This window comes from Pinus tabuliformis, chromosome X (genome assembly GCF_031772625.1).
Source record: "Pinus tabuliformis cultivar Carrire ecotype Pingquan chromosome X, CPIR1, whole genome shotgun sequence".
Classification (NCBI taxonomy): Eukaryota; Viridiplantae; Streptophyta; class Pinopsida; order Pinales; family Pinaceae; genus Pinus; species Pinus tabuliformis.
In genome coordinates, this window is record NC_142308.1 from 999,290,475 (window position 1) to 999,302,856 (window position 12,382).

Here is a 12,382-nt window from a genome sequence, read left to right on the forward strand (position 1 = left end):
TGAGAGGCAGATGAACACCTGAGATACCTGGAGACATGGCAACACTCATAGCAAGAAATCTTTCAGTCGAAAGCCAGAATGAACATCAGAACTGACTTGCAATGTACCTTGGTGAATGATCATGAAGGTTGCACAATTTTGGCCGGGAGGTCGGGATACTGATTTCCACGGCTGCACAAGGCATAGTCCAGGTTGTTGAGAGACTAACTGACTACTGGAACTGTGTAATGCACAGTCCAACCTCGCTACTAACTACTGGGATTGTGCATTGCACAATTACATCTGGGAAGGATTGCTGGCCCAGGGACAGACTTGTGCAATTTCTTGAGCCAAGTAGCAATTGTCCTTCAGAAATGTGAAAAATAGTCCTAGAGGCCAGCGTTGGGAAGGAATGTGAAAATATGGATAGGAAGGTGAGCCTTCCTTCCCCAGATTGTGCAATGTAGCCTTGGTGAAGGCAGAGTCCGGGCCAAGGTTGGCCCAACTCGTCGATGGGCAACTGAAAGCAACTAAGACATTAAATGCATGGCGATGCTAAGCGATAGAAAAAGTGATTAATATTGCATGCAAAACATGAATGAAATATTCAGAAAACAGATCAACATGCATGTGGGTGAGGTAGTTCACCAGTTGGGCAAATGTTCGTGCAAAATAGTTTCATGCATGCGACCGTAATGAGATAGCAATGAAAATTGAAACAGATCTAGGACAAGCTAGAATACATGTAAACGGTAGTAGGCGTTCAAAGAAATCAAGCAAACAACACTCACACAAGAAAATACACAAAAAGTGACAGAAATGCAGCACAAGGCATGGGAAGTGAGCTTACCCCAAAACAGTTGAGATGAATGTTCCAACTGCTCCTAGATGTGATGTGGGATGTCAGAGCTACAAGGTTGATGTGAGGAATGAGCTCTGCAACATCTGGTTGATGAGTTTTTATAACATCGATGTTGTGATGCACATGCCACAAATGTAGGGGAAGCGACACTTGGAGGGAGGTTTCTGAATCATTCCTTGCATGTAACCTCCAACTGCTAAAAATAGATCCCTGAAATAAGGGATGCCTTTGCATGTTTCCTTGGGAGAAATAGCCCATTCATGCAAGTATGTTTGGCTCAATCCGGGAGGGAATCGATCAACTCAGTTGCACATGCAAGAGACTGCTTGACTACTGGATAAAAAAGCGCATTTCTGGTTGGGAGCTGGGCTAGCTGCTTAGGAGATTTACAAAATTTCTAGGCTGAGTAGCTGACTGCTACCCAGAATTGCGCAAATCCTATGCTGAAAAACCTATTGTTGGGAAAATTTGAGCAAATCGTGCTAGGAGGGTTGGCTGGCAGGATTCCAGAATCCTAGATCCCAGCAGGCTGTTAGAGAGGATTCACAATTTCTGGAGGGAAGGCTGGTTTCCCTCCATAAATGAGCAATTTTCAAGGGGAATCTGCTCAGCTTGCAACTGGACCAAGTCCATGCGAGCAGACTGTGAAGGGAAAAGATCAAACTGTGATCAACAGGTTGCCTTTGAGCAAGAAAGACACTAAAGCTTGAGGACTTGACGAAGCAAGGCAAGTTGTTGTGAAGGTTGGTAGGGAGGCTCCAAAATAGACTAAGGAAAAATTTTGGAGGGTGGTTGTAGCCACTACAACATAATATAAGAACATGCTCCATAACATATTTATTTTTGCATTCATGATCATGAGAATTAATATAGAATTCCAAGAATATAATTTTTATTCCAATAGAACAATACAATTAAATGTAAATACTTTTCTTAATCAAAATTTTGTCCTAGAGAATTTGTTGTGTAAGAGTGATTCACCTCCTAACTAAGAGAAAATTCCATGGATTCCCACCCCAAGCTAGGTTACGGTTCCAATAATGTGAAATACACCTACAAGCTCTTTATCACACTCAATCCATGCCACTATTCACTAGTCTTTCCAAAATTATACACCTACCATAATTCTCTTAAATGGAAGACCTTTAAGCATCTCAACCTACAATCGTTTTTCCTGATGGACATACTTCTTTAAGCCATCATAAAACAAGCTTATCCATTTCCATTCGCTTCTAGTCCTTTAGGTAATCCATGATCATGGTATTGGGGTCTAAGATCTAGGAGGATTGAATGCTAATAGAGGAGGAGAAAAAACATACATATCTATGGTGAAAGTAGTCACAAGAACATTGATAAACATGCAAGATCTAAATACATCACAAAAATATGAAGAGAGAGAGAGTTGGAGAAGAATAATTACATTAAGAAAAACTATTACATGCAATGAGGCTAATTTTTGGATCTCTCCATATCAATCTTCACCCTCTTCCTATTTCCTTCTTATTGTTGAAAAAAAGCAACAAGAAAGTCCCAATATGATTTTGCCTTGGTAAAATTGAGAAAATCCAAATTTCCACATCAGCAGACAACTTGGATGCAGTTAACTTGTGTGAAATGGATCTTGTCACTCAATTAGATTAGTAAATTCAAGTTAGATGGCTTGGGTTTTAGTTAAGCATGTGTGATTACTAATTTGTAGCAATCAAGGTCAATTATTTCAAGTTGTTTTCAGTTAAAATAATTCTAATTGTTGGAGGAACTAGTGGAAGGTTAGTTGTGTAGTGAGACTTCAATCTAACTCAGTGATCATCTAGTTAACTAATCAATCAACCCAAAATAGCTAGTGCATGCAAAGAATTCTAGTTCCCCGATTGTGGTCGAGATTCAAAGGCAATGTAACATTAGTTGTAGACTAGTCTTATGGGTACAGGTGCTGCCTGTAGTCAAATGATCAACCTTGGGAATTACGCAAGAAATTTGGAGGAAATTCCTGGGCCTAATCTCCTTAGGAATTGTGCAAAGAAATAGGGATCAATGAGAGGAAGAAATTGACTAAGTCTGGGTCAGAACTTCTCAATGAGAAGAGAGTGAGGTTATTAACTTGTAGGTTGAGCTTAGATTGAACTAGAAATTGTAATACATCTCTATTCATCAGATTAATGCAAGCAGACATAAGGGATTTTTAGAAGATTTATTTCCCTTAGAAAAATACTATGCATGTGTGTTCTTTCTTATGGCATGTCTATGATTGATGTTCTAAATTATGAATTGAATTACGCAGAGCAGTAGAGTAGGATTGTGTCTTGTTATCTAGATTAAAATTTCATGAGTAGTGGCATTTCTACACCATAATATCTACATGGTATTAGAGTTGGATTCACATTAGAACATGAATCTCAAAGTTGGTTCTTAGGAGGTTTGACTTAGCTATTCAAAGTAGCGGGATCTCTTCAGATTTGGGAATATGACATTCAACAAGTTGAGACTAGAGTATGCCTTGGAAGGAAACTCTAATTTCATTGCATGGAAATATCACATGGAGGCGGTATTGGATGACAATGGATTGCTATAATATGTCAAGGTAAACATTGCAAAACCACAAGCATCTGATGCACAAAACCTAGCTCAATAGAAGAAAGATGTAACCAAGGTGAGGAGAATAATCTTGAGGGAGTGCAAGACCACATTGTCTCAAATCTCCATGGGAAAGAAACTCCTTACACAATGTGGTATACATTGATAGATCTATTCTAGAATAGTAGCGATCATAGAAAATTAACCCTCAAAGATAAACTTCAAAATATCAAGATGCAAAAGAATGACACTATTCTGTAGTATTTGAGTAGATTTACACAAGTTCATGATGAACTTTGTAGGTTATAACCCTATACAAAAATTACCTGCAAATGAATTCTTAAAAAACATAAAATATACAATGGAAAGAAAAAAAAAAAATACAAAAATATTTTCCCCTAAATCCCAAAATCAGGACTACCAGATTGATTTTTCATTATATTCCTTTGAATGTTACAATACATATATATACATGCCAAATCATTCATAAACCCCAATCCATTAACCCTGGATTAGAACATAATCGTAGTTCCCTTGAATGGATCTACAAAATACCATGGGTAGAAAAACATCATGCCCAAAACCATGTGTGAAACCCATGCACAAAACCATAAGTAGGTTTTCCAAACTTATATAGGGTCCAATTGTTTTTCCTGAGGTGCTTTCCCAAACCCCATATAGGGGGGCTACCACCCAGTTGAAGACCCCTTGTTGTGCTCGGTGCAACGAATAGGGGGGATATTGCCCCCCGCCCCCCTCCACCCCCGTGACCCCCTAGCGCGTCCGACTAGTTGTGGAAAGAATATAACACACACCCAAAAAGCTTGTAGGGGTTGGTGTTAATGTTGAAAAATATGACTTGGTAATCCTAGCTCTTCTAGGCCTTCCCAAAAATTGGCATAGCTACGAAGATGCGATGATTGAGAAGGAGAAATTAGCAATTTTGGAATGCTTATGGTCTAATTTGGTACAAGAGGAGATAAGGCATAATACTAAAGATGGAACTTCATCTAAGGAAGAGGATAAACAAGAAATTGCATTGGTTGGAAAGGGAAAGAAGGGTAAAGGGAAGAAATCTCAAACCAAACTGGAATTTAACCAAGGGGGTAAGAAGAAAGACATGTCCAAAATAAAGTGCTTCAATTGTCATGAATACAAGCACTATGCCACAAAGCGTCCACACAAAATTTCAAGTAAGAAGAAATTAGGAGGAGTAGAAAGTGAATCTTTGGCTTCATAGTTCGAGCTTAACTTCACCCTTATCGCATGCATGACTAGCAAAAGTATGGGGTGTGGTACTTTGACTCAGGTAAATCATTCCACATGACAGGGTGTAGAGAGTTTTCAGTGACCTGGAGGAGAAATATCTCCAGATGCACATTGATTTAGGGGATGATGAAAGGTATAGTGCAACGAATATTGGTACAACCACCTTTCAGAGGGAGTCAAGATCCCCTCTTATACTCAAGGATGTCATGTTCATTCAAGGCCTAAAGAAAAATCTCATCTATGTTGCAGTTTTGGAAGACCGTGGTTATGATGTAATCCTCATCAAATTGAAAGAACTCCTGAGATACATAGCCACGGGACGGGTGAAGCAGGTTGGGGTTCATGTGAAGAACCTGTATAAGCTAGATGTGGAATATTGTGTTGCATTAAATAGTAAGGTCGAGAAAGTTCAGAGCCGTGATGTCGGTGAACTTTGGCATATAAGATATGGCCATTTGCATCATGGCGCCCAGAAGATTATGTAGCAAATAACCATTGGCCTCCCTAAAGGAGCACTTGAGCAACAAGATGTATGCAGATATTGTACCTTGGGGAAGTATGAAAAATACACATTCCATGATTAGGATAGAAAAGCACATGTAGTCTTGGAAAGGATCCACTCTGATGTTTGTGGACTTTTTTTGATAGCTTCCACTATGATACACAAATATTTTTTCATTTTTATTGATGACTTCTCAAGGAAGTGTTGGATCTTCTTCATGCAGAAGAAGGATGAGACATTCTCCAAGTTTGTATAATTCAAGGAACTAGTTGAGAAAGAAATTGACAAGAAGGTGAAGGATCTCAGGAGTGATAATGGAGGTGAGTACATTTCAAAGGAATTAAAAAATTTATGTGTGAAAGAAGGAATTCAAAGAGAGTTGACAACACCCCACAACCCACATCAGAATGAGGTAGCTAAGAGAAAGAATCGAAGCATTGTGGGAGCGGTGAGATCTATGTTACATGATCAAGGCCTACAAAAGCATTTGTGGGTAGAGGCATGTAACACAACAATCTACTTGCACAGCTAGAGTCCTCATCAGATTCTTGGTATGATTACATTGGAGGAGGTCTTCTCGAGAAGAAATTTGGATGTGTCACACTTTAGGGATTTTGGAGCCTCTGTTTACTACCATGTCTCCAAAGAATCAAGGAAGAAGCTTGAGCCGACAAAATAGTTGGGGGTATTTGTGGATTATACAGAAACTCCTCCCAACTACTGTGTGTACTTACCTTTCCTCAAAATGATAGTTGTGCGAAAGGGATGTAAAGTTTTATGAGGAGAAAGCAATAAAGTGCTCTCTTGAGAGGGAGCTTTAGATCCCACTAGAAGAGGAGCTTTTAGATCCAAAGGAGGAGCCTGAATAAGTTATGGAGAAACCAAAAATTGAGGAGTAGAGAGTGGAGACATCCACTCAAGAAAAACCATCTAAAGAAGGGAGAAAAATAACTAGGGAAGCTAATAGACATGTTCATGATGTTAGGGAGAATCCTTCAAATTTGGGCATGCCAAGGAGGTCACCTGCGAGGTACATTGGCTACATGGCTCTAATGACTGAGCTTGTAGATACTAAGCCATCCTCTTTCAAGGAAGCTGTTGAGAAACTTGTGTGGGATGATGCGATGATGGAAGAATACAAATCCATTGTAAAGAAATGTGTTTGGGAAGTGGTGCCAAGACCTATAGATAAATCAGTAGTGGGTTCGAGAAGGATCTTCAAGGTTAATCATGCAACAAACGAAATCATAGACAAGTATAAGGGCATATTTTTGGCCAAAGGATTCTCTCAAGTTGAGGGAATTTAATATGAGGAAACATTTGCTCCCATAGAAATTCATTCATCCATTAGATCAATTATTGCACTGGATATGCAGAGGGGGTGGAAGATCCACCAAATGGATGTAAAAACAAAACTTCTCAATGGTGTTATTAAGGAGGAGGTGTACATCAAGTAACCAGAAGGTTTTAAGACATTTGATTGAGAGTCTCATGTGTGTAGACTCAAGCAACAATTGTACGATATCAAACAAGCACCTCATGCTTGTTACACCAGGATTGACATCTATCTCACTAGTTTGGGCTTCACCAAAAGTGAAGCAGATGTGAACCTCTATCATATTTTGGTAGAAGGTAAATTGCTTATTATTGTCTTATATGTTGATGATTTAATATTAACTAGTGATGAGAAGCTAATTAGATCTTGCAAGGAGGACCTTGCAAGGGAATTTGAAATGAAGGACATGGGTCTCATGCATTACTTCCTCAGGTTGGAAGTATGGCAAGGTGATGGGGAATTGTTTGTGTCTCAAGGAAAGTATGCAAATGAGATACTATAGAGATTCTGCATGGATAGTTGTAAACCCATGGAGACACCTCTAGCGACCAACTGGAGGAAGGAGGATGTCACTTCAAGTGAAGAAGTGGATGTTACCATTTATCAATAGCTAGTGGGTTCACTAATGTATCTTGTGAACACACGACTAGATATGTGCTATGTAGTCAACCAGCTAAGCCAAGCTATGGTTAGGCCAACCAAATTATATTGGAAGGAAGTTAAGCATGTTTTATGGTACCTCAGAGGCACTACCCATTTTAGATTATGGTACAGACATATAGAGGGAGTGAAGTTGTGTGGCTTCATAGATATATATTGGATAGGGAGTCCATCTGACTGAAAGAGTACATCAGGTGTAATTTTTAGTGCTAGGTTCGCAATTATTTCTTGGTACAACAGGAAGCAAATATCTGTTGTTATCAGCTCAGAAAAAGTAGAATACATGGTTACAAATCAAGAAACATGTGAGACGATTTGAATGAAAAAGATACTTGTGGGACTATTTGGTCAGATGATGGATCCAACTATGATCTATTGTGATAATCAGAGTTGTATTAAGCTCTATGGGAATCCTATATTTCACAGTTGATCCAAGCATATAGATATCTAGTATCACCATTTACGAGATTATGTGTAGAGGTGGATAATGTTGGTACAATACATTCTGACAGAGGAATAAGATGCTAACATTTTGACAAAATCTTTGTCAAGAGGGAAGTTCAAGTTCCACAGGTGCGGGATAGGAGTTGTTGACAATCTATTTCTTGCTGAGAGGGAGTGTTGAAAAAATGCACCAAGAAAGTCTTAATTTGATTTTTCCTTGTTCAAATTGAGACAAATTGAATTTCCACATAAACAAAAAACTTGGATGTAGTTAACTTGTGTGACATGGACCTATTCACTGATTTAGCTTAGTAAATTTGAGTTAGAGGGCTTGGAGTTCAGTTAAGCATGTGTGATTGCTAATTTGTAGCAATCAAGGTCATTTATTTCAAGTTGTTTTTAGTTAAAATAGTTCTAACTGTTGGAAGAACTAGTGGAAGGTCAATTATGTAGTGAGACTTCAGTCTAACTCATTGATCATCTAGTTAACTGATCAATCAACCCAAAATAGCTAGTGCATGTAGCGAATTTGAGTTTTCCAGTTGTGGTGGAGATTCCAAGGCAATGTAACATCAGTTGTAGACTAGTTTTGAGTGTACAGGTGTCACATGTATTCAGATGATCAACCTTGGGAATTGTGCAAGAATTTTGGAGGAAATTCCTAAATAATAGCGGTCTAATTTCCTCAGGAATTGTGCAAGGAAATAGGGCTCAAGTAGAGGCATAAATTGACTAAGTTTGGGTTAGATCTTCTTATTGAGCGGAGATATAGGTTATTCACTTGTAGGTTGAGCTCAGATTGAGCTAGCAATTGTAATACATCTCTATTCATCAGATTAATGCAAGCAGGCATAAGTGGTTTTTAGCAGATTTATTTTCCCTATAAAAATATTTTGCATGTGTGTTGTTTCTTATTGCATGTCTGTGATTGATGTTCTAAATTGTGAATTGAATTCTGTAGAGAAATAAAGTAGGACTGTGTCTTGTGATTTAGGTTAAAATTTCACGAGCATATGTAATTCTACACCATAATTTCTACACTTATAAGGTGTCTCGTTGATAGAGTCAACTTCAGTTAGGGTTTTCTTTGTTAATTACACATCTATCAAGTTCCCTTTCACATTTAAATGTGAATTTATGACTTATACACATGAAATTAGAATATAAACCCCCCTAATATTTAGATCAATCGTCCCCCCTTAGAAAAGGATGATCCCCATCATTCACCCAAGCTAAAAAAAGAGGGACCCCATTAATTACAATATGTTATGAGCCAATGAAGAGAGAGAATACACATAGATATGCCATGAAACTAATCATAAGGACATTGATAAAAATTCAAGGACTAAATATATCACAAAAATGTGAAAAGAGAGAGAGAGAGAGAGAGAGAGAGAGAGAGAGAGAGAGAGAGAGAGACCCAATTTTGGGTCCTCTCCTTCTCAACCTTCACTCTCTTCCTATTTACTTCTTATAAGGTATCTCATTGACAAAGTAAACTTTAGTTAGGGTTTTCTCCATTAGTTACACATCTATCAGTTCCCTTTTACATAAAAATATGACTTTATGATTTATACATCCAAATTTAAACTATAAACCCCCATAAGATTCATATCAATCCATCTCAATAATTATAATAATGCATGAAACAAGAGTGAGAGCCAATAGATTTCCTATGGGAGACCAATAATGGTAGTCCTTGGCTTAGACATAATCTAATATCAACACATACATAATGGTATACATGTTAGTATCTTCCCTAACCCCAATAGGCATTATATCAATAGATCATTTCTCTATTCTTGTCACCAGAGCATCTAGCATAGACAAATTGATTCCAACTCAAGTTTCAAATTGCTAAGAGAATGTACTACTATCATGGAATAATGGTGGATCTCTTAGTGGAATATCAAAAAAACGATGGAATGGTTAAAAAAGGAATAATATGATCTTCCTATCAATATTTATATACCTTTTGGTGTTTCATGGTAGTAGTATGCCCTTTCACAAAGTATGTGACATATTTTATTGCATTAAGAGGTGCATTCTACAGCCTAGTATGACTCCGATGTGTAAGTATGTCACGTCCTAAAAAAATAATAAAAACAATTTTTATTAATGTCAGCCAAAACATTAGGTTAAATCTTAAATTATATATAACTTGAATCTTTAGATTATATATAACTTTTTTGTTTTATTAATAGATTAAGATTAATTATTAAAATAAAACTATGTATTGTTATATATAATTTAAATGGATACTAAATTATATCATGCTTTTAGTAGTTCCTTTTATCATATGCATGAATTTGGATGGATGCTAAATTTATCTTTAACAAAAAAATTTACCACATTAAAATTCCAAATTAGGTAAAATATTAAACATCTTTACTCAGATTTACTAAAGCCAATACCATCTCTTAAATCAAAGGAAAAAAGTTAATTCAACACAAAGAATCAGAAATCTTGCTCCAAAATCTTTTAATATTTATTTTAATTAAATATTTGTAAAATGAATTTTTAAAGGGAAAAATCATATCCTATGGATATATTAAAGTCTTTAAAGACATAAATATTTCCACATCAAAGTTCTAATATTTGAAAATATTAATTTGATGTAGTTTTATTATAAATTTTGTTATCATGCCATAAAAAACATTATTAAATCTAATATTAATATTATTAAATTTAATATGATATTAAATTTGTTATATTATAATATATATTAATATATCATGATATATATTAACTCTAGATATATATATGGAGGGAAGAACAAAGACATAAAGTGATAGAGGTGGAGACATAGAGGGAGAACTACAAGAGAGAGAGTATGAGAAAGAGAGGAGTGAGAGAGGGAGAGAAGGGTAAGAGAGAGAGACACACACACAAAGATGGAGGGGGGAGAGGGGGGGAGAGAGGGACAAGGTTGGAGAGAAGAGAGAGAGTGAGAGAGAGATAGGGGGAGAGAGAGGGAGGTAGGAGAGAAAAGGAGAGAGGGGAAGGACTAGAGAGAGAGGTGGGGAGAGGTAAGGACAGAGAGGGGGGGATAAGGAGATGGAGTTAGAGGGGAAGAGAGGGATTGAATAAGAAAGATAGATTGACAGAAAAGTGGAGAGAGAGAGATAGAGGGTGTGACAAGGGAGAGATGGAGAGAGTGTGTATGTTTTGGGGTAAGATAGAGAGACAAAGAAGGAGAGATGGAATGAAGGGGGAAGAGAAGGAGAGAGAAGGAGAGAGGGAGGGAGATAGTGACACAGTTGGAGGGTGAAGAGAGAGAGAGTGGGGGGGAGAGAAAGGGAGGTGATAGAGAAAGGGAGAGAGAAGAAGGAAGGGAGAGAGAACTTGAGAGAGAGGAGAGAGGGAGGGAAAGGGAGTTGGACGGAAAGAGAGAGGGAGGTAAGAAGAAATACGTAGAGAGATAAAGGTGGAGAGAGAGAGAGAGGGAGTGATAAATGTTATCGGGAAAACTAGTGTCCATTCAGAGCTGCTAGTCCCACTAAGACGGGTAGCTATCTTAGAAACAAACAAACTAAAGTTACTTGTGTTTTCCTTTATAAGAGATAAATGAGAGAGAAGCAGAGAGTACCAACCTCAGTCTTTCGCTAGTCTCCTTGCTTGTTTCTCTCTCCCTTGATAGAGCTTTCACCACTCCTTTCTCACTTGTCTTGCTTCAAAGAACACCTGTAGAGTCAAAGCAGCAAAATACCATCAAAGCATAAAGATCTATAACCATAAACAATGTAGGATCAGATGCACATTAACCATATAAATGCATATACAAATACAAGATTCAGAGATATACAAGCATATGGAGGAAAACTCAAATAGCTTTATTGATAGAAGTAGTAGAAGAGAGGATTACAACCAAGCTATCTGATCCAACATCATCCTCCCAGCATGAAAGCCCTCTTCACCTCATACAAAACAAGATCACCCAACAATGTCTTCAAAGAGAAACCAACAGCACTTCCTTGCAAATTACAAAATTCCAACCTTTCAATCTCTTGGATGAGGGATCCATATATATATGTTTATAGGAGAGTGAGTCAGCTTCTGGGATTTTGATTAGTGTCATTTCACTGATAGTTCTTGGTTCCACTTTGAGATTTCAGATCTCTTACTCATCCCTGGGCAAATTCAGAGAGAGAAGTATCATATGAGCAGTTTCTAGAAGATTCTCTGAGTTGCCACCTAGCAAACTGCTTCTACCATTTGTCTGCTCTTTCTCATTGCACCCTACAGAAGGGCTTTCTAGTATGCATTGCACCCCCCATGTGTAATAGGTGAGATGCATCGCGCCCTATGCATTGAGCAGTCTATATGGTCCAGTTTTGACCAGTTCTGAGCAGTTTTTCATGGAGAACTTCTGGGAGATGATGTAATCAACTGACCTTGTTCCTTTAGGGTATGAAACAACACTGTTAGGGGTTTAGAAGCCCTTGGTTTATGGACATATGTGATTGGGGTTGCAGTGCCCAAATATGTCTATAATAGTTGCCCCATAAAGTATGAGGTTGTAAATCTTTTGATGTCAGGTGAAATGCTTTATAATGAGGATCTGAGGTTTTTCAAACTGGAAGGTGACTTGTAATAAGATACAATACAATACATTATGTTCACAATATTTTCATGATCTAGCTAAGGTGGGCATTCCCATGCTCAGCTTTATAAATTCATATTCATGTACATAAGACAGACAATCGTTTGTGTGGAAGACTGATGATTCTGGTAGAGCCATCATCCTTTAGTTTGG